Here is a 20,214-nt window from a genome sequence, read left to right on the forward strand (position 1 = left end):
AAATTATCTGAAGGTCCCACTTAAACTTAAAGCGGGATAACACTTTTAATGGAAGAATATAAAGTACGTGTTAAACTTTCCGTATTAAATTTTTACCAACTACAAGGTTTCGGAATCACATGCCTGAAGATAACGTGATATGCCGAAACCTAGGTAGTCCATTTAAATCAAGCATGGAATCTTGACCGAATACTCTCATTATTAAGGAGTTTCACCGAATAACACTTTTTTTGTTAAATATATTTACTAACATACATGCAATGGTCTTGGTTTTGAGAGAGTAATAGGTTTCAAAGTTGTCGCGCGTTGTTCCTTTGACCTCTGTCCCATGGATTCAGTGGAAAAAATACAATTGATGATTTTAAAAAATTGGACTGTTAAATGTCTGATCAAAAATTTCTTGAAAATTAAGATTGCCATTGAAGTGTTTTTAGGATGACTGGAATAAGACGGGAAAAAGTACTTCAATGAAAAAATTTCATTGGTATTCAAGTATTCTCATTTGCTTCGTTGGGAACAGCAAAGGCATTCTTCGCACTGAAGGTAAATTCATTTCTTGTTACACGAGAAGCTTTTTTTTCCTTTTAAACACGTTCGGTACAAGTTCTTCAAAGACGAAGTGAAGCACACGCTGCATTTTCCACGTAATTTCGTTGCTTACACTCAAGAAAATTATCTCTTGGCGTAGATTGAATCATTCCATTGCCCTACCCAGGCCTTTCACTCAACGTTTTCACGAAATGCACCTAATTTATAGACAAGGGGATACACTATCTTTCATCGTCACTTAATGGGTGAGATGGGATACATGCGTCAATTGCAATCAAATCACATCAGCGTTTCCAAATTTCCGTTCAGCGTAAAAAAGGGTAGGCAGGATGGGAATAAATAGAGGAACAGCCCTAAGAAAAATGAGTTCTGACAATTGAGGTAAACATCATCTATATTTGCATACTATCCCGCAAGCTGACTCAATAGGCCTGTGACGGGGGTGTTAGTCAACCAGCTGATAACAAATAAAAAGGTAATGCTCTAATGCTGTTCCGTCTCGTTGTACCTAACATTTATTAAAGTCCTTTATTTTTTGGGGAAAACGAATTCCCATATATATCCGTTCATAAAAATATCTCTCTTAATTTATCGTTTCTGTCGGACCTGGAAACATAGTTAGGTTTTAATATGATGTTCCCAGTGTCACTCTTAACTATATCTATTCTCAATTTTTCAAGCAATCTAAGCCTATCGCGCAACCTTCGACTCTTTCACGGCTCCCAGCTTCTTTCGCTTAGCATCTGCATTACGCTTTCTGTTCACCCGTAGCAGTTTTTGACGAATCGCATTGCTTTCCTTTGTATTTTATTATGCTAACGGATTTAGTCACTCTGCGTCGGATTCCAAATGCTCACTGCATATTCTGTGTTGGAGGTCACAAACAACAGAAAGTCTTCCTACAATACGGGCGACATATCCGAATCCTTAGCTTCTTCAGGGCTCTGCCGCAAATATTTCTTATGGGTGTTCCCCACGATAGGTTTTTAACTATCGTAACTCCTATATACTTCACTTCATCTATCGCGTTTGTTCACGCCATCCACAACATATGAATGGGGATAGTTGGACGACCTACACGAGAAATCTAACGCCGTGAATTTTCTCAGATCAAGTTCTAGTCACCACACTTGGTTTCACACATGAATGTAATAATAATATAATAATATAAATTTATTCAACTTACATTCAAATATATTACATTAGAAAAACAATTAAATAATTATGGAATATATAGGTACCCCTTATTGAATAGTTATGGTTATCTTACACTTTTTGCACAGGTCTGGTGCTAACATACATGAGAAGTAAATTTATTTCTTTTGCATTCAGTTATTTCTTATCTTACCGATTGCATTCATTATTATAATATGATATTTCAAATATTTACCCAAGGATAACTATCTTTCTTATATAAACGCATAATTACATACATAGAATACACGAATGTTGTTTAAATCCGTTGATAGAAAGTCAGAGTGATCACTAATTTCGCGATACATGACAGGGTTGCCATCAAATAAACGTATTTTACTGATGATTCGGGAGCAGAGGTCATTTATGTACATAATGAACGAAAAGGGGTTGTTTAAGCTTCCTTGTAGGACATCTGACGCTATTCTAACCACATCAGGGCTAGTTCCATCAACAACTACTTTTTGCTTACGATCACTCATAAAGTCGCATGCCTAGCTTACGAATATTTCGTTTAACCAGATTGGCTACAATTTGCATGAGATTTAACTGTGAGGTACCGTGTCGAGAGCTTTCTTAAAACCTATAAATAATGAGGCAACTGGTCCTTAAGATTCACCATTCGTAGGGACGTCATGAATAAAGAGCGCAAGCTGTGTTTCGCATGTACAAACACCCTAGATGCCCAATTCCTCTGCCAAACACCCTAGAGGTGGCTCTCAGGGTGTTTTTTAGATACCCGGAAATAGTGCCTATAGTCATGTAGGAAGTTACGACTGTTCAGGAAAATAATGATATTGCTGACAACGATATGTTCGAGAATCTTGCCAATAATCGATGTCACTGAAATGGTTTCCTGGGTCTTTTCTTGTTCCCTTTTTGAATATCGGTGTAACGTAAGCAATTTCCCAGTCTATGGGTATCTTTCCTTCAGACAATGACTTCATGAATATCTTCCTGAACATGAATTAAACGGTGCGATCTGTGTTGCTAACAAAATGCTAAACATGAACTTGCGAGGCAATGACACTAGACCTACTTATATGCACCACCAATATACATTCGGTATCGCTGTCAATTATTATGAAATAATTCCTTTGATTAAAAAATTGCTCATGCTCTGGCATCTCAAAGGGCATTCATCAACTCTATTGGCTGCAAATAGGGCTTACCGTTATTCAGAACGACCTATATGCGTTATTCATTGCCACCTGTACGAGTATAGCCTATTGGCTAGCGTGTTTGCTATCATTAGTGCAACGTATTCCAAGGATTATTACCGCCAATCTTGCTCAACGCGCTCAGCATCGATTATGGCACGCAATTTTTGCTGATGAGTATCAGAAATTACTTTCTGGTAAAGAATCAAGGTCAAATTATTACGTGAGCATTCAAAAGATACGAGGGAAATATAATAAACGTGTAATTAGCCTTAAAAGGAAATTGGTGATTTTCGTATTTTTCGGCGAACGGTACCATGCATTAACCAAAAGATTTTTCATTGTGTCACACTGAAAAACGTGTAATTGTATGATTCAAAAAATAAACTCATGAGTACTCAACGCATAACGTAATTAGCAAAGTTTTATGAAAACGAAGCAAGAATGTATGGGCTACGCTACGTCACTAGAAGTTTGCAAATACTACCACCAATGTCACAAAAGTTTTGCGCATATATTTCCCCTACTTCTTAACTCAAGGTCCAAACTGCTCTGCATATCCCAGCCCTAGCAAAAATAGGTCGTGAACTTGAGGTCAATGCGTAAAATATATGCGGAGGTAGGTGGACGAAATTTAAAATCTGAAATTATAATCAGATTATTTCTTCACAGCCAAATTCGCTCAGTTTAGCCCTCACGGTATTCCATGTATAACTATTATTAAGAAAATACACTATGGTATATGGTGCTTTCTTTAGCCATATTCATTTTTGCTAGAAAATTTCCTTCCGTGATCATACAATTATTTTATATATTCTGCTCTGTTGTTCCACCTAAAAAAATCCTGCTTCGCCCGTTTGTTTAAACGCAATTTCTGACGTAATGTTGGCCAGGTTTATATCATTTTGATACATAAGTAAAAAGTAAAAGAGTTTTTCATTCTTTGGATGCAGTACTTCCGCCCAAAGTTTTTACTTCTTTCGTGGCGAAGTTAACTTTCCCTAGGATTAAATATTGATGAAAATGTTCCCCTCACTTTTTCTACGTTGTCACGTGTTGTCCTTTTCATCTCAATCATACACGGGCATGGATATTCTTAAATTTATGCAATTTATATGACTATGAATACAAATATGACTTAAGTGGAAATAAATTTAATTTTTGTTTTCTTAAATACCGTTCCACAACATTTCCGTGGAAATAATAAATTTACATTATAATAAATTCTGAATAGATGCAGCCTCATTTATAGGATGGATATTTCAAAATAAAATAACATTTTCAAACACATTATTCGTTGAATGAAACAACGATTACTCTAAGGAAAATTAAGTTACCGACTGTATCAGGAGTTACAAGCTACAGCTTGCTGAAATATGTATGCAATTCTCAGAAGCCAAGGTGAAAAATCCGGAAATCAGCATCTACATTTTTTAGAAAAATTTTTGCTCAAATGGAGTTGGAAAAATTTATAAATTTAACTTAAGCCGTTAGTGGGAGCATACGTTGAGCCAATTATAAGAAACTAAGCGTTTTTATAAAAAGCGTTAAAAATAACTATGAAACCATTTCAGTGCGCGATCATTTCTTTTAAATTATGCACCCATCTGCTGTAAAAGAAAATCTGCGAGGCTACCCTCAGAGTACAAATAAACAAGGGCGATTATCGGATTCAATCCGATGCTATGGCTCTGAATTATAAGAACGAAAATTAAAGCGTTTATTATTGAAGCCCACATCGCTAGTACCATGCTCATATGGAAAGGGTAAACCTCTATTCGCAATAGTTGGAGTTGAGGACATTGGATTGCTGAATGTCACTGAATAGTGATCAATTCCTGTTATAGGGCGTGAATAGATGAAGGTACTCCAATTAGTTATAAATGCTAGCGAGCAGTGTTTACTGCGACAAAAAATAAAGTTAAAACCGTGCATATTCCATATTATGAATCATTATTTCAACGGCAACGATTTAAAGATTTTTCGTATGAACTGATACGCTTAAATTTTGCCATTGCTGACAGAGAAATTATGGCTATGATGAAGAGCCTGTTTACCTCATATCGATGAAAAACTTTACTCTGAAGTATAAATAAACCTCGAGCTTCTGCTGAAATTCAAAGGAAACGAATATGGAGCACAAATTACATACATCAATATGAGATTGTCACAGGTGGCGATTTTGGTGTGTGTGGGCTAATAAAATATAGGCGAATCAATATAATTGAAAATTTTAAAATTTCTTTAAATCTTTTAATGGCGGATAAATCAATTGTCCCGTCCCAAGGATAGAGGAGCTATTTTTTCTCCTAAAAATAGTGAAGCCTTCCCTAATATACCTGCTAATTAATTTAATGCAAAGAAGTTCTCCTTCTTGACCAAAACAATACGGGACTAGAACGATCTGCCGGCCAAAATATTTGAGCCCTTCCCGAAAAAAGTTACGTGTTTTTAAAAATTGATTAAAGAAGTAGGCTTCAAGGGAATCTTATAATGTTTTCAATTGCTTTCATTGCATTTTCATGTTACCACCAGATCAATGCCCTTCTCATACTAATTCAATATTTATAAAAATTATGCACCCTTATTGAATATGATGATGAATTAAAGACGTATTAAACCATAATCGAAAAGTATTGACTACACGAATATTATACCACTTCATGCGTCACGTCTTCGAATCCTAAACGATGAAGAAATATTTATCACCCAAAAGGTGCACCCTGCGTAATTTCTTTTCTATTTACAATTTAGTGACGATGAAGGATGCAACTAAGCACTTAATCATAATTAAGAATATTTGTGTGATACTGGATCAGAATTATGAATGAATGAGTAAATGTCAATTAATTCCTAAAGCTCTCAATAACTAGGATGTAGAAATAGCAAAAAATAACTATGAACTTCACCGAGTAGAATCTCTAAAAATTCTCTGTCTCAAAAAAGCCCCTCGATTATAGAATATTTATGATGGGCTACCTATTATGCGATGTTAGTACCCAATCAGTCTAATAACTTTGACTAATGTAAGTGCTTTAAGATTTCTACAGTAATACATTAGCTAATAATAATATAACGCTCCTCTAAGCTTCTGAGACAGTACAGGAATTTAAATTAGCTCCCATTGAAGCTTACCACTAGGAATATTTTGTGCTCTTGTTGCGATTAACAGCAATAAGCCAAAAATATTGATTTCATTTACCTAGAGAACGTTATCAGAAGTTGTCTCTTGGCTATTCCGTCACTGATGAAGTAGCTTTAACAATGTTGTCTGATTTTAAGAAATTCTAGGGTTCATTCTCTATAAACTTTGCGGAAATTTTGAATTACCTTTACTGTAGTCATTGAAATAAATCTTTAAATTAATTTCATATGATCGCCTCAAAATCATATTAATCGGCAGCAATTAAAATATAAATAAAAAGATGCTAAATGTCTCAATATTGTCCATTATTCTCTAAAATGCATGATTTTTTTTAGTTTTCCAGCGAGATCCAAAGAGTCATGTCCTTGTATCCGTGATATTTCATGCCACCGTCTATTCACAAAATTCTACCCCGTTGCGAGGAAACTATCGGCATCACTACCGAACGAAATATTTTTCACGGAATCGCAGCAATCAATAAATAGAATAATTATTTATTTTGTGATGACTTTACTCCTGAAGGTCCAAGAATATTTGTGCCTATTTGTCCTCCAAAAATTTACTACACAGTCGTCTCAGTCATTCCAAGCTTCTCATCGTGCCTTTTTGAAATCTTGCTCTAATCTGTGTAGAATTGATCTCTGAAAATTGAAAAGGCTCCTTTTCTTTCAAAATGGAAATTCTACACACTTATACATGGATAGTTAAAAATCCAATAGTAAAATTTAATCAATAAATCTCAAACGTTCAATAGCACCTGATTATGGGCTGCGTATGTAAGAGTGTTTGACCGTTTTTAATTCTATGTGAATAACCAATATTTAAAGCAAAATCGTGTTCATATAAGGAAATTTAGTCGTTTACAAGTTCAATAGGACAATAATGGGAACTATCTACGTTTCACTGAAAATGGGCGACCATTAGGGCAAAGGTACGTTTGATCACTAGCGTTAATTATTCAGTAAAATTAAATGCATGTTATTTTTTCAGTTTAACCCAAATATGTCAATATAAACATGTGAAGACAGCTTATTGAGGTAAAATAATTTTAATACGTCAATAAATTCAGGAATTGACTTTGACCGGATAAAACCACTCCCCATACCACTGTGTGCCGGAACCAGGTAGTTAAACCATACTACGACAAAAAATGATATTATTCAAAAGTAAAGAATAATTTTTCTACTATTGGCAAACGCTACCTCATGGGTAGACAATCTGAGGAACTGCAGTCACCTTATTTTTAAGTCAAGCATTTGATATAAAAGTTTTCGTTCCAATGACAACGTTTTTTTAATGTTTATTGAAAATATTTTTATTGTCATTGTTTATTAGAGAGATTATTATTTTATCTTCCAATATTTTATCCCTCTAAATCCCTAATATTTTGATGAAGATTTTTTTTACCTTTTTATTTTATTTACGTATATTATGTGGGCATTTTAATGATTTTTGAAGTGAAATAAACTAATCATCATTCATGAAGACGTTTACTATCATAGTTTACAGCACAGTTTCATCTACTGTACTGATTCGATTCATATGATATTTCTATATATTGTAGATCCATATAAATGAGAATTATTTCAACTTATTTCTTTTAGAGAAAATCATTTGCATATTCCCTCGGGCCTTTCATGTAGTAAAATACATACTACAGCATAGCGCAAGCAAATATGAACAGGAAGGATCATACCTTAAGGACAAGATCAAGATAGCAAAATCCGAAATGGGTCTGCTGCACCTAATTGGCCTTATCCAACGATAGCATATACTTCTATGTTTTAAACTTAGATTTGAATTTATATTTAATATAACACTCACTTAAGATAGAATATTTGGTTATCGGAAGAGATAAAATACCAGATCAACCATTATAACACTGATCGCAATAATCGCAAATGAAGTAACCTAAGAAAAGTACTTCATATAATATAATATGGTGATATTTAATAACAGCGGAAGTAGTAACCAAGAGATCAACAACAGAATTACGAATAGTAGTATTATTATAAAATCTCTAAATTCTATTTTATGGGACCAACATATTAGCAGAAAAACGAATGTAAGTAGATTGAAACCAATTGCAGAAAAAGTTTCCATTACATATAAATATGGAGAATTAAAGATATGAAACAGAGGTATGCGGTATTAAGGAAAGAAATAAAAATATGTAAGAGGAGTTTTATGGCAGAGATAAAAGGAAGCCACGTGCAGGTAAACGACGACAGTCGTAAACAACCCGCTGTTTGTCTATATATGTGCCTCTCCACTCTTGAGAAATATGGGCTGCGTTCCATCCAAAATTAGAGCAAACCTTCCCATGTAAGCCCCATCTGCTTATTTTTTTACTGCCTTATTTAGTGTTTTATGCGCCCGCCGAGGGGCAATAGAGGATTAACTAGTAAAATTAATTAAATTATCTTTATCCATCAGGTTACGCACCACGCAGTACACATATGTTTAAACGTGTGCGTATACTCTAGGATAAAAAACTGCTTTAAGCCTGATCTTCGTCACTTGATAAGAGGTACACCCTCGTAAACTGATTTGAGCCTTCCAACTTCCCCGAAAAAAATTAGAATGGGATGTTACACCAATCGCATTCAAGTTTTTTCGCATCCGTTGGCACAATTTGTTACAACACACCACGTTTGTTAAAACATGCTATTTTCACTGCGCCTCAGCACGTTTATGAGAATGTACATTCCAACGCCATTCGTGAACAAGACCTTAACAAGCGAGACGGGAGCGAAGCATTCTGCGAGATTTACGATCTCTTATGCTCTCCAGACAAAAAAAAAGGTTCTCACCTACCTTTCTCCATTTGAATAACTTCAATCGGCCTTTTTAAAAACTCTACAGTCTCTATCAGATTGTGTACCTCCTAAAAAATAGTGCAAATAATTAACACGAGTGCAAATATTCCCTGTCCATGAACAGTGAGAGGCAATGTAAGATGAGGCTCATGAGTCCTCTTCAATACCCAAGGCTTATAAGATATTATTTAAAATGCTATTGAAAAGAAGTTATGTAAAAATAACGTGTTGGTATCCGTTAGCCCAAAATACTGATAGACTGAATAAAATAATTTAGCAAATTTTTTTACATTGTTTTCATTGATGCCAGGCAATGAGCCACCAACAAGAATGTATTTATTCTAATATTACGACCGTATCGAAATTTATGAATTTTGAATTCCAGAAATTTATAAAAAAATTTTTTTTAATGATTTCTATCCAATGGAGTGAAATTTATGATTCAAAACTACATTGGCTTAGCAAAAATCCTTGATGTTTCATGAGTTGGAACCTCAATACGTAGGATACAAAAGAGTCCGAACTCAATAGCCTAAGTTTCAATTTACTTTGCTTTTACGAGCTTCTTTGGCTATTGAAGCACTTCTGGGAGTTCAAAGATCCATCGCGTCTCCTTTAACTCGTTAACACTGCCAACAGATCTTTTCTTAGAGACCATAAATGTTCACGCAATGGCCCGTAAACTCGAGCACAGGAGATACAGCTGAGCGTAAAATCAAAGAATGCATAAAATAGAATAGGCTTTTCAACTCTTCCTACGGGGCAGAATTTAAGCTCCAGATGCTAACACCATGAGGCTTCGGAAAAATACGCTAGCGGCAAGGATAGCGAAATAAAAATTGCATTACTCAGATGCTGATATCCAGAACATAAAATTGTCAAGCAACCAAAAGAAATTTACAAAATAAAATCTTATTAGCATGGAAAAAAACATACTCTACAATATATGTCTAAAAGTATGTCATGGAAATCACAGAGGCACTCATTATTTGCTAGTTTTTGGTAGTGTCAGCTTTATCAGTTAGCTCGCGGTATACCTGAGTCAAATTCAACCAAAATATGACGTCAATATATACTGCTAATAATACGACGTGGTTCTTACGTTAATGTGGATACATGTGCTCCGAGTTAATTTCAAACCCACCGACTATTCGATCATAAAATCTGTAAGGCTTTTCCTCCTTGAGCAATTACGCAAGTTTTAAAAGAACATGCCTAAATGCGGCATGAAACAAAATTCAATGCTTAAACGATGGATGCCGCTATATTGCCGCTATATTGCAATTGCCGCAAAGGACTAACGTAAATAAATTCTCGTACCTCAACAGGACGATTACGGAATGGAATAGACTCCCTGCAGAACCGTTTAAGCCCTACCCTAACAACGTAAGGATTTTCAAGAAGAGGTGTAGAGGATTTATATTGGAAAATTAATGTCATTGAATTTTAAATATTCACTATCTAGTTTCATTTTGGTAATGTATTTCTCATTTGCAATATTTTTGTTTTTCTTTTTATTTTGTATAAACTGTTACCACCTGGCAAATAGCCAACTTGTAACTTGTACAATATAATAATAATAATAATAATAATATGAGTAATACTTAAAATGGAAGCGCCAGATTGACCACCCGCCTCGATGTCGACCAAAGAAAAACACGACCGCAACGAAGCCGCTGCCTCGAGATCGATAGATGGATGGAGCTATCGCTCTTGAGCGCTCTATATCTGATTGAATAAAATTTGAGTTTCCAGCCGAGCGCTAATTCTACCACGAGTGACAAAAGATAAAATTTTCCCTCGACACAAGGAGGCACTTAACCGAGACTGCGGCTGACCCTTGGGTGAGGTAGTGCTTCGATGGGGCGGCCGATACGAGACTCATTGTCTGCTCAGCACCAAGATTCAATAGAGGACGGTCCACTTGGGAGCCCCACCCACTCTCCGTTCCATCTTACAGCTGGTTCGCTCAGTCCGCCGCTAGGGGCGCTGCCCTCCACTCCTCCCGACGAGTCGATATCCAATATTCCAAATACCACATAGATATAAGCTGAGCCCAATTTCCTAAGGAATCGGCTTGGGAAAGAACTCCATTGGTCATCCAAGAAAGGTTAACGAATTTTGTTTACTCTGAAGTGAGCATTTCTGCCATAATTGGGACAAAGAATAGCCACTTTATGAAAAAATCATAGAAGTAGCATAACTCGTCATTCTTGTCAACGTTTCTCTGCTATTAGCTCATAAAACTATAGTTTATTCAGTCTTCATTAATAATCCATGGATTACTAATTGCAAAAGAGAAACTTTTTCCTGAAACTCGTCAATAAAAGTGTCTACTGAGGATAATTATCAATCGCTAATGCATTGTTTAGAATATATTCATCACTCGCATTCTTCCTTCTAATTTATTTAATTTCACATCACTATGATGCAATTATTTTCAAAAGGACCACAGTAAAATGAAGATGAGTTGTACTATACCATTTAAATGAAAATATACCTACTGTATCCGCTATTCTTGGGACGGGAGGAGGGGACGTTTCAGTCAAGGTGCTTCCTGCCTTTTATGCACTTTCCTTCTTTCATGCAAAAACTGCCTTTCACGCCTATTTCTGGGAACTAAGTAGGTTTGAAACCAAGTATAAATGAGACAATGCAAAAAAGGTTGCGGGGTGCAGAATGCATGTCATAACTTGAGTTAAAAGCGCTTGAATCTTGGTTAATTCTTTGAGGCTCTTTTATCACCAATCACTGGAAACTTGTCAATGAGAAGTCCTATCGGCAGTATAGATTTAGTGTGAAAAATTTAATCCTCCGTTCGTAATACTGACAGATGGTTTACTTCCAATTTCCTTGCAATTCTTTATTGATACCATCCTCTGATCATATGTTATGCTGCTCTGAGGCTTATGACCCATTAGCCTCAGAACTCTAAGATTTAATAGCCCTGATAGAAACCACCGATTTCATCAAATTCCCTGCTTAACCTTATCCCGTCACACTTGATTGGGTCACTTGCTGTTCAGCGTGTGATGATGATGATAAATGATGGTGTATTTTGCCAAAAGAAAGTCTGCATAGATATTCTATACCATTTAACGCCGACTAATTTTGCCAAATTCCACGAAACTCTTCCCCTCACATGCTCATTTGAAAAGCTTTACAACTAGCATAATCATGAAATGCCAAAATCGAAGCTAGTTTACACGTGGTAGAATGCGTTAAACGGAAAACAAAATTGTTAGGGATCAGGAAAATGTTTCTTATTGTAAAATTTGGCTTGCAATCAAATAGCTGGGACTCGTTGCATACCATAATACATAAGCTTTTAAGATGATATCAGGGTATGATTCAAAAATTGGAAGCATGGACAACTTTTGAAAAAAGTAGAAACAGTAAAAAATTACTTCTGAAGTGCTAGAAACAAATGCAGAAGTAGAATGGAGCAACGCATGAATTATCCATTACCATCTAGGCGTAAATCAGTAATTAACTAAATTTCCCATCAGACGAGTAATCAGAAGAGTGAATGACAAACATGTGATGGTGGGCGTGGATAAAAGGCACGCTCATAACTAAAATTAGTGTACTTAAACACTTTCAATACTCTGATAGAGCAATTTAATCCCTGTTTCATTTTACTAGTCAAAATCCTATTCAAAGACGGCGTATTCAGCAATCATGTTTAATAAACATTTTACAAGAAATTTTAAAAAATAGGAGAAATCGGAGGCCAGCCTAATGGAAAGAATCAATTCATTTGGAGAGGCCACGCCCTGAATTACGATGAATCTGATGGTCAAAGATGACGATTTTTAAGATGAGAACTTAAGGGATCGACGTAAATTCAGCTAAAATGAGAATCTGAGGAGTTGCTTTGGTATAAAAGATATCCCGGAACGTAATAAGACGACAGGACCGAGTAAACAACTGGTAAGACTGAAAGATCCACAGAAGCACTATGTTATCAACTATCGACATTATCATTGCATCTATTTTAAGGATACTGGCCCATAAATTTAACAATTTTGATGTGACATGTCACCATTCCTTTTTTCAACCATCGCAGAGGAACAACAAAACATGAATAATGACAAAATCACCCTTTTTCCGCATTTTTAATGCCGTCATATAACCAGTGTCCGCATTTTATTCATTTCCAAACAATATTATGTAATATTTCAGCATTAAAATGATTTAGTACTAATAATAGCGTTAATCACATAAGTCCTCAAGAAAAAGTTGCGACAATTATTGATTCGTTTCCCTGTATCCTTGAATTCACCCTAAAAGAACAGCGCTTACGTCAACTCCATGAAAAACCAGTGAATGGATAAGAAATATGAGTGAAAAACGAAAAATCAAAATAATGCACCGAGATGAGTTGGAGCGACTGCACTGCAACGTAGTTTAGGTAAAAGGATGCATCATTTCCACTGCAGTGCTGAATGGCCAGGGAAAGATACGCCCGATGGCTGCGAGAGATATAAAAACCCCCGCATAATAGCGGTAAATGCATTGTGCGCTTGCTATTGGGCATTCAAGGACTGCAACGTTTTGATCGGAACTTGGAAAAATATGCCTACCAGAATAAACGAACATGTTTGGCAGGGCACTGTTGATAAAATGGAAAAATGAATGAAAATAACGATGATTTAGATACAATGAATTAAACATAGTAGTTAGAATATCGATAGCTAAAACTTGATAAGAAGGTTACTAACTAAATTTGCGGAAGCTATTCTGTCGCATTAAGTTCTTCAATATTCATCCGACGAAAAAATTACACTGTGCTTAAAATATATATTTGAACTTAATCTCTATTCGATACATTTCAGTGTCGTGAATTTTATTCCATAAAATAAATTTCTTCGTTAGCAGAAAAAACATTTTACCCTAATATGTACCCATTTTTGCCATTACGTGAAAAGCGTTCTTTTGGCATGTAAGTATCTATTTAATTTGATTCAAGAAGCTTCCTTGACAATCATAGGCATGGTAAATAATAATGAAACATGGTTATCCGCTCTTTTCTATACCATGGTCATCGGGATGCAAAGTCCACCCATCATTGCTAGTTTCGCTTTAATTGTCTCTAACTTTCCTTTCATTGTAACTGAAGATATAACCCTGCACATTACACTTAACCCCGCTCTATGGTCATGCTGTTTAGGTACTCGTTTACCTTATGATACACTTATCACTTGCACTTACTTACTTACTTACTTACACGTGCACTACACTAGCACTTGAACCGTTTTCTTCAAGCAAGTGATAAAATTCAGAGTATATTTTATTTTTGAGAGCAATTTTCACTCATAAAGGGTATATTTAATGCCATAGCTTTACGTAAATAAATTCTTATAAAAATATTTGAGGCTTTCCCGGTAACAATTTAGTCGATTGACAACCCGAGAAAAATGTCTAAAATTCTTGCACATTTAAAATTGAAAATTTAATTAAGATTGAATATCAGTCGCTGTCTGAGACCAAAGTCATACGTGCCCAATGACCTCGCTTCCTTTAACGGCATTATCTATGACTCGGTGAATTTAGCCTGCTGTTGACGATTTCCGTTTCTTATGTACATCTACGTACAACCTCGCAAGCCCTCTCAATAGGCGTGTGGCAGGGGCTGTAAGGAAACCAGCCGTTCAATAAAAAAATTCTCTTTCAACGAAATTTCGTCCAGCATTTATTTAAGTCTTTCACTGCTCGAGGGAAAATCGAATTACCATGCCTATCCGTTAGGAAAAATATATCTCTTCATTTATCGTTTCTGTCGGGCCTAGAAATATTATGGGGTTCAAATAGAATGTTCTCCGTGTCGCTCTTAAAGATATCTAATCTCAATTACTCAAGCAAACCCTAGGGCGTAGCCTCCGAGTCTCTAGCGGCTCCCAGCCTAATTCGTTTAAAAGGTATCCCAGCAAAGTTATCCCTCCCCAGGTATCCATTTACAGTTTAATTCCGAGCAGTACTACACTACTAAAGCATAAGCCGGGGGTCGAGTATCTTCCACATCATAGCATTTGCAATTACACGGAAATTTTAAATGTGAAGATAAATGACCAAGTATTTTCGAGCCATTGGGCATCATTACAACCTGAATGCACGATTTAATATTTCAGTGTTATTTTTTAAGTAAATATAATCAGGCATATTGCCAGAAAATAAGAATTACCATAGGCAAGAATGAACTAGTTCGAGTCCGTCAATTTGATCTGCTGCTACGTTACCAATAACTCTTGAATCTTTACTCTAATTGAATGAAAATTAAACTTTTTTTCCACATAAAATGTTTATTAGATCACTACCATGGTTTCGACGCTCAGTGTCATCCTCAGGCGTGCATGACTCAGAGCGTCGAAACCATGGTAGTGATCTAATAAATATTTTATGTTGAAAAATATAGTTTAATTTTCATTCGATATTAATAAATTCCATAAAGTAACGCCTCGAACTATCGACTTTCTTAACTCTAATTCCCAAGAATTAATAAGGAAAATAAGTATAGATGTAGCATAATGATTTCAATGAAAAATTTAGTAAATTTTATCCATTGAGAATCGTGAATGCTAAAAACTTTCAGTGACATATTTTAAGAACAGCTAGATAAAACATTATATTCCAAACACTAAATTACCTACTTAGTCTACCCCTCATTAGCATGCGAATGTGAAGTATAATGAAGGATTGGGATTAAATTCACCAATTAAAAGACTTGCTTATAATTTCTCATAATCGAGTCCGGAAATATACCTGATAGCTTTCATTATAGAGATCTGGAGTCTACCTTAGGCCGATCAATGCGAGAGATAACAATTTAAACATATCCCCTGACACTCGATATTCTGCACCGTTCTATCAACCCACATAGCTTTGGGGAATAGGTTTTCATTTAGAGAACCCTACAACGCCTCGAATGCAAACAGAGGACCCCAGAGAGAGAGAGAGAAGTTGGAAACATATCCACCGAACCAAACCGCTTATTCGAAGAAAAAAGGTCTTTACACTCGCAAAACCGGAACTAGATGCAGTCGGGATATGACGACGGAGTTTGGAAGTGAGCCAAAAGTGAAGGGTGGGGGAGAAGAGGAGAGGGAGGGGAAAAATGCAGACAGATGGGGATTACGCGTCAGGAGCGATGGGAGAGCAGATGAGAGTGCAATAATGAGACCGTAAGCGGTGGGACGGAGTTTGCGGAATGCAGGAGAAGAATGAACCGGAGGGTGCGATGACTCGACACCCGCATCCGAATCAGCCTCACAGTAAACTTCCGCGATGCCTATTACAACTATTTTTTTACTGTAAACTAACGCTTAAGGATAGATTGAAGTGGTTGGCTTGCCCCCTTTCCCACGATTCATTCACGCGTTCATGTTTATTGTCTGTTCCTAATACTCTCCACACATTGTACTACCTAATGCTCCTGTCATTAGCTCTCTCCAATTCATAAATTCTATGATAAGGGTTACTATTAGCTAAGACCCTGATAGCATAAAGAATTGTCATGATGATAAGAATGACATTGTTTACAATATTTATTACGCTAATAATATGTTAATATTTTTTTCAGTAAATTCAATCATAGTATCTCCTCTATTTACTATAACTCTATTCATGCGTCAAAAATTCAAACTTTAATTGATTATTACGAAAATAATAATGATGACAATTACACAATGACAATTAAGGGATGGGAAACGATTGAAATCATAGTCGGATTTCAGACGAATGTGTTGAGCATGTGGTAAATACTGATTAATAAATAATCAAAGGCGAATCTATGCATCCAGAGAAATTTAAAATATTTCGGTACTTTAAAATCACTAACTCATTATTAACTTTGTGGTATTCCATTATAAGTTTTGTCTGAAGCAATTTGCTTCAATTTCTTTCTTAACGGTTATTCCCAAAGTTTAATAGACGAATTGATTTTTTAAAAACATAGAAGATTGGCTATCGACCAAATGTTTTCGGCGGACGAGAATAAAAAGAAGCAGTGGTGCACAGTGACGTACCTCGATGCACTTACTATGAAAATGGCTCATCTTTTACCTAGAGACAAATTCCGGATGGCTTTTAAACCTAATGCCACTGTGAGCAGACTGATTGTTAAATGCAAGGATCAAATAGACCAATTGGATAGATGTGGAGTGTATTCATTGAAATGCAGCGCTTGCATTGGTGTCTACGTGGGGCAGATAGGAAGAAGCTTCGAAGTCAGGAAGAAAGAGCATTTAGGTGCTTACAAAAATAGCAAAGATGATAAAAGAAATTTTGCTAAACATTTAATGTACAACTGCCATTGGAGCGATTTTAAGATGAATATTTTAAAATTATTCAACAGCCGCCGTGAATTGTACTCTAGAGAGCAGTTGGAAATTTTAAACATTATTGAGAATAAGGAGAGTACACTGATAAACGAATATCTTTACCCATCCTTTTCTCCTATTCTGGCGTATGTTTTAAAATTCATCCCTTCCTCCGTTAGGTAACTAGGTAACAATTATAAGATAACCAGATCATAATTTAAGCCTGAAGATGATGACAATTCATCGGAACCCGGGTCGCATTATGTAAATAAGCAGTGGTATAAGTAATCGTTTAATATCCAAGAAAACTTATTCAGTACTTGTTTACATTTCACAAGTTAGACTCTAAAAATCGCATCGAGGTGGGATTCAAACCTCGGCCTCCAGGTTGTCAAGGGAGGGCGTTACCCCTCCACCGCCGAAACCGACTCCGGCACATGTGAGCGAGGACCCGCCCTCAATGCACCCGACCACAGTGCTGAGCGTCGCGAAGACAGGGAGCCGTGATAGGGGTGCCGAGTACTTGGGGAGGGAGCGGGCGAGGGGTGCGGCGCCCGGGGTGCGGAGATGCTGCACCCCGGCGACACACAGGCGCGCATGCAAGACGGCTCCGCGTGGAGTGCAGGGCGGCGAAGGAATGATGAGAGTCGCTGTGACCCAATACTTTATCAATCCCGGATTACAATTTTTCAACCTAAAATGTACAACGCCGTATATCAGGGTCTCCAATCGAAGGGATATCGGGGGAAAATAATTTCAAATGGATGCAGAAATGAGTTCTCGCGGATTATTGTCTCTCTTTCACCTCAGACTTAATTTAGTGGAATTTTACGATATTCATACTGAAACAAGTAACCATATCAAAATTACTCAATTACATAAATGATAATGCACCAAACAACGAAAATGTCGGAACTAAAAAGAAAATGTAAGAAGCTCCCACTAGAAAATCGAGTATAACCTAATGAAATTTTAATAGATTGTAAAACTTGAGTACCTTATATATGTTATTGCTATGTGCTATGCTAATGCGTTTCCCTCTGCTAAACTATATCTGTTTAAGCAAGCACTTCCTGACGAGCCATGTGGCTCAGGAGGCTTATGTTGTTAACATCTATAATTTATCATTTTTATGTAATGGAATTGCATAATTTACCTTATTTGTTAAATTGTAAAATTTACATAAAAGTTTTGTGTAAAGAGAGTTGCTAAGATGGCTATTATTTTTGTGCGCAATTGTATAATACAAAATTTTAAGATCAAAAAAATTGTTTCGTCGTCCATAAAGATTTATCTGGGTCTCAGATGATGGCACATTTATGTTAAAATCCGGATAAAATATTCATAAATAACTGCGAATTTAACCCAAGAAACTGCTCTTTATAAATTTGCTTTTCTTCATTTTTTAATTCAAGTGTCCACTATCAAGAATAAATAATTGTTCCCAACTGATCTTAAGTTCATTATTTCTTGTTTTTAGCATTAATTTTATTTTACCTTCAGATATTTTATATTAATGCAAGAATTTTGAGGATAAGCTAATAAAAATGCACGAGGTTTTTGATGTTAATCATGACTTTAATTCATTGATACTCTAAAAATATGGAGGGTACATACCGAAATAAATATGACAAAAATATAATTTATTCTTAGCGTAACCTGAAATTTCTGTAATAATTCATAGTTTGATGAATGAATAAGCTTAAGTAAGAATAGGAATGGATTCCTTCGAGTACATCAATTTCTTATCGTTTCGCCAACCCAATGTGAAAGATAGCTTCTAGTCGACGATGTTCTGTATCGACTAAGACATCACCAGGCCGTGTGCCAAGTATTCAGTGAACTAACTCGATAAAAGAACAGAGTGAGTTTTACTGATGCTCATGGAGATGACTTTGGTCGTTTACAACAACCGAGGGGAATATATTTAGGAATCCTTCAGAGACATGTCCGCAACCAGTAAAGGCGTATTGCAGTCCATCATGTAAAAACGTAGCGACGGGACGAGGGTAAAACATTTGAAGAAATTAAAATGATTCTTGGTAAATTGCATTATTATTATTAATTACATACTCTTTACCAGTTGCATTCCATGGGCTGCAACATAAATAAAACTTGATTATCAAAAGACAGCCGTTAATTGTGGAGTAGAAAGAAAGAATAATTTTGCACTAAAACAGAACAGGGATGATAATTCGGCAGAGGATTGAATAAAGGAACAACGTCTTGTTTAACAGAGTGATGTCGGAATAATTGGAGCTGCTAAAAGAAGAGTAGTAAAAAATATGATTGCTCGCATAAAGAGAAACAGCACAAAGAGAGACTTGAAAAGGGTTTTGAAAGGAAAAATCAGATACCAACACGCAGACTGCTCAAAAGAAAACCTTTCGACGCTTTGGAAATCACGAGCAACGTACTTTATTGTGCCATTCATTTGGCAGAATGCCTATGAATATGAGTAGTACTTCAGCGTGAATTCATTTGCATTCATCACTTCTTCCCGGAAATCATTGATTTTGAAGGCGTGCCTTGTTACATCGATGTTTGAAGGAGTGGTCGCGTCGGCGAACGACTTCTTGCTCCTCTAACGAGTTCTTTCTCTCTACTTCAAACGGAAAACTCAGGCAAACTTTCAACTGACAGAGCAAAAAAATAAAGTGAACCTTTCTTCGGAATTTTCCAAAGAAAGCATAAGTACATTGCACTCCAAAATATAAAAAAGTTGCCATTCTCCATTACAGAAATCGAAAGACAACTTTATTTTAAAGATAAGCCAACCAAAAAGAAAAACTATAATGATAAGAAGTTAATGCAATTCAAACAATGAATAACTGTTTAAAAAATAATTAAATATCATAAAACCAAATAGAAAACAGTGCTTTCTCAAAGATGAGGTGAAATGATCAACAGGATTAATTGTTCCATATCCAAACTAGCTTTGCAATGTTCAACCTTAACTGGTAAAAAGAAAAAGAAATAAAATCCTACATAAAACCAGAATACTGTCTCACTAACAAAAGAAAATGTGT

At 35.9% G+C, this 20,214-nt stretch overlaps 1 protein-coding gene across 6 annotated transcripts in view; it reads right to left on the reverse strand.

Moving 5' to 3' along the window:
- LOC124171836 (serine/arginine repetitive matrix protein 1-like) overlaps positions 1 to 20,214 on the reverse strand; it is a 219,521-nt gene that overhangs the window by 142,618 nt on the left and 56,689 nt on the right. The window lies entirely within an intron of this gene.

Source organism: Ischnura elegans, chromosome X, assembly GCF_921293095.1.
Source record: "Ischnura elegans chromosome X, ioIscEleg1.1, whole genome shotgun sequence".
NCBI classification, from domain to species: Eukaryota; Metazoa; Arthropoda; class Insecta; order Odonata; family Coenagrionidae; genus Ischnura; species Ischnura elegans.